The sequence below is a fragment of the Galeopterus variegatus genome, unplaced genomic scaffold (genome assembly GCF_000696425.1).
Source record: "Galeopterus variegatus unplaced genomic scaffold, G_variegatus-3.0.2 Scaffold647, whole genome shotgun sequence".
Classification (NCBI taxonomy): domain Eukaryota; kingdom Metazoa; phylum Chordata; class Mammalia; order Dermoptera; family Cynocephalidae; genus Galeopterus; species Galeopterus variegatus.
Window position 1 is genome coordinate 650,407 of NW_007726758.1, and position 4,487 is coordinate 654,893.

A 4,487-nucleotide genomic window follows, 5' to 3' on the forward strand; every position below is an offset into this window, starting at 1 on the left:
GCTGGGTCTGGAGCTCACAGACCCCTCAAGTCTGTTGTCCAGACTGGGTCACAAACCTTTCACATGCAGATCTACGAGTTAGGTAACAGGAAAAAAGGTCCCTGGAGTCGTGGTTGAATAAATAATAGGCTTTATTTCTAGACGTGAGCTCTGCTGACCAGCAGTTCAGAGCCACTGCCTCACACACTCTAGAACACAGAAGAATAGCAACAAGCTAAAAATACATGGGTGTTCATGCACACTAACTCTCCTCCCACATAACCTGTTTTGTGCTGCAGCACACCCAACCAGACCCAAGGCAAGGGGGCCTGACTAAACTACTCTATTTTCCTCACATCATTCTATTTCGCAACACCTTTTTTCTCATTTGCACTGTTTCTTGGCTTTATAAGAAAATTCTCTGAGAGTCATTCAGGGCAGTGGCAGTAAATTTGGCCAATGTCTGGACTTCCAATTTTGTAGTGATATCTGACAGCTGGGGAGAAAACATGGCTTTTGGCCATTCCCATCAGGCAAGACTTCAGCTCCATCTGGACTTGAGAGCTAGGAGATTATGAGGAACTCTGGGCAGAGGCTCATCTATCCTGCCCGGTAGAGATGTAAAGCCTAAAGCGCATTGGCCCGCCCATCCATACAGTTGGTATGTCCAGAGGTTTGTCCCACATATCCAAATACATTTTGGGGTGCCAGAAAGGCACCTGCTCTACATGTCTTGTTTTCCTTCTCTGTCCATTCAGTGTCCAACACCTGGCATGTGACACAGCAGACGGGGTGGTAACCACCCTATGTGTCGTGTGTTGGGTATGGTTTATCCTTTCAATATGAAAAGGGGCTACCAAACCTAACACCCCATGTTCTGCACAAAGCCATCCCAGACCATTCCACGTGTGATAGGCAGTGGGTATCTTTGGAGTCATTGTTGTGGTGCCTTACTAATGAGAACATGAACTGCTTAGTGTCACCATAACCAAATAATAGAGTGGGCCTCCATGTAGTATCCAGAGGGCCCGGTGGGTCTTTGCTCTCTACAGTCATCATCCATACCTAGAGTTCCCATTCTGTCTTGTTGAAGGGCAACACCTTCCATGGCATTCCCTCAGCACTGGACACCAGAAGCTATTTGCATACCCAACAGTAGAAGCAGTTGTGCACTTCAGCAAAGCTGGCAGCCCAGGACAGAAAGGCATTTCCCAGTGTTGTAGGCAGGAACCTGAAAGTGAGCAAGCTAAGGGTGATAAGATAAATGTTCCAAGCATATTAGGTAAAACAAGTCTTTATTTAACAACAATACAATTGCAGTTTGATCACCACATGCCAACACTACCCCTGGTTTTGGCATTTTCCTTGGTGGGCTATTCCATTTTGGTGAGTAAAAGTATGCAGCAGATTGTTCTTTTCTACCAGAATTTTAGGAGGATGTTTTTTCATCATTAGCTTGGTTTGCTTTCCAAGTACAAAAAAGTATATTTTAAAAAGCCTTAAGTCACTGAGCTTGACCTTCTTGTCTGAATGGAACTTAATGTTTTACTAATAAAGAAGCTGATGTAAAATGTGGTGTACAGAGCCCACGATAAAGAAGATATTGTCTTTAGGGGGGTTTCATATTTCCAGGGAACTGCAAAAACATTGTTCTGCTATGGCTTTAAAACAGAAACAAAGAACTATTGAAACCCCAAAGATACATTATCCTCCGCCCCACCTCCCCAGCCAAAAAAAAAAGATTCTTACCAGGTTCAGCTGTAGATCTAGGTTCTGTTTGCCACATGAGAAAAAAATAAATAACAGAGTATCAGAATGGGATTCTGTTAATAATAACCCTATCTACTCTATTACCTTGTCTACGACATGTTTGCAGAAATGTTATAGACAAACTCCGTAATATAGAAGAGATAGTTAAAGTGATATCAGATCAATTTATATTTCTATAGAAATAAAAACTTGAATTCCAGTAACACCTTATACTAGGAGGTTTTTAAAATAGCAGTTCATTCATGTGCTATAGGAGGCTTGTGAATCTCCTAATATTATTTGCCTAACTTTGAGCACAAATGTACATGTGCATTTTTTTCTGGAGAAAGAATATATAACTTTCATCAGAGTTTCAAAGGGGCCACAGTTTTAATTTATTGAACGTCACACATTGAGGGTTTTTTGGTCTCACCACTCTTTGAAAACAGAAATCAAATCATCTGAATGACTCAGCCCTTCTCAGTTTTCCTGAAGCTAGAGAGAATAAAATGGTCAGCTACAACAGAGTGGGCACTTCTTCCTTACTTTTCTGTAGAATTCTGAAATCTGGAGAGTCCTGGATTTCACTCCCTTGCCGGAACCACTGGATAAGCTTTTAGGGTGGTCTTAATCATGCCATTTATGGTCTTGAGACCTGCAGCCATGGGATTGTAAGGGAGATGAAAAGTACATAATATGTTTTGGCCTCATCCCACTCTTGCACATCATGTCTGGTGAAATGGGTTCCTTTGTCACTGTCAGCTTAGGACGGAGTCTCACACATATTCTCTAATTTTGTAATCCTTTTGTAGTGGCAGCCTGATTTGCCCTTCTACAGGTGAAGGCTTGTATAAGTCCAGTTGCTGTCTGCACATGTTAAAATGTATTTATGTCCTTCAGATGTTGGTAGGGGCCCAGTGTAATCTACTTGCCATCCAGTGACTGGGCAGGTAGATAACCTGATGTGCCCTGGTGTATGTCTCAATGGACGCTGCAGAGAGTCCTTGTCAGCAGCCTGCAAATATGAATATTTAATTGGTAAATAAAGCCTTTTTAAAAACTATTTCCCAAGTTGTCTTTGGCCCTTGATGGCCAGACTTATGATGAACCCAATCTACCACATCACTGGGGATCTTCAAGTCCTCCAGCATTGATGGCTCAGGCCCTGAGGGCATAGGCCTCGTGAGTGCCTGGTTAGATAGTCAGGAAGTGAGCTTGCACATGCCACACAGACACATGAGCTGCCAGCTGTGTACATACTTCTCATGTGTCTCTCCACAGCTTGGATCCCCCTAACAGTTTCCCGAGCACAGCCCAATTTTCATGGTGCCATTGTGGCATCCAGGTAGTCAAGCCTTTCCAAACAACTCAGCTGTCAGTGCTATATTGAGCAGCATTGGCTCATGGGTCAGTATGATCCACATCGCTTAAAGTTCATCCCACTGGCTACTCTGTATAGTTTGTTCTTTAAACCAGATAAGATGAGAGTTCAACTGAATGGCAGAGGAATGTCAGGTGGATGGGTTTTCCCAGCTGCTACCATCAGTGTACCCGGTATTGGGAGGAGGAATGCCCAACCCCACCTGTACTTGTGGGAGAGGTGGAGCAATGTCCATGACCTTTGGAACAGGATCCAGATCCATGTATGTGACCAGTCACCAAGTATGCAGTTCTTGAGACAACAGGCTAGTATTATATAACTTCCTTTGCTGTAAACATGCATGCCATTTCTGCAGATTGTTTATTTGTGCACATGCACTCTTTGGTTTTAAGAACATGTCCTTAATTCATCCTCCTACTGGCAGGGAGGTATGTAACTCCACTGGCAGGTCAGTCATTAAGGCTTCTGTTTGTTGCAAGGCCAGATATACAGCCAAAAGTTGTTCTTCAATGGGGGCTATATCTGTCCTCTGCACTTTTCCATAGTTGTGACCAAAACCCTAATAGGATGCATTTCCCATTCTGCTTTTGCCATAGGCACCAACCAAATTCCTCTAACATTTAATTCACTTCTTACGACCAGCATCAGCACTTCTAACACTTGTACCTGTTTAACCACTATCTTAGCCTTATCAAATGCTTCCAGTTGGGTAATGCCCTAATTCCATCTAGTTCTCCCCCACCTTTTTTTTTAACCATAGCATAAAGGGGTTCTCAGGTTTTGAGCTAAATAGGGAATAAAGGGCACCAGTAGGCGTAGCAATTCTACAGAAGTTTGTTAATTCTTTCACAGTTTGAGGAACGGGAAAGCTGTATCTTTTCAGTAACTATGTCTGGCTTGGCTTTAGTCTTACTTGACCAGATAGCTCCCTGGAATTTTACCAACTACCCCGGCCCTTGTATCTTGCTGGTATTTACTTTCCATCCCTGTTTCTTCAAGTGTGCCTGCAAAGATACTGCAGCTTGGGAAAGAGACAGTAAATCATCATTGGTTAGCAGAATATCATCAATATAGTGATACATTCTGAAGAACACATCCATTTTTCACCCTTCCAAGTCCCTCACTACCATGCCAAGACAGATGATAGGACTATGTAAGTAGCCTTGGGGCAGCACCCGGAAGGTCCTTTGCCTTCCATCCCAAGCGAAGGCAAACCGATCTTGAGAAGACTCATCCAAGGGCATGCTAAAGAAAGCATTCACTATATCAAACACACAGTGATGTGTCCTAAGGGAAGTAGATATCTGTTGTAGCAGAGAAGTTATGTATGTAGCAGAGAAGCATGTATGAGTGGAGTTACCTTGTCGAGTTATACACC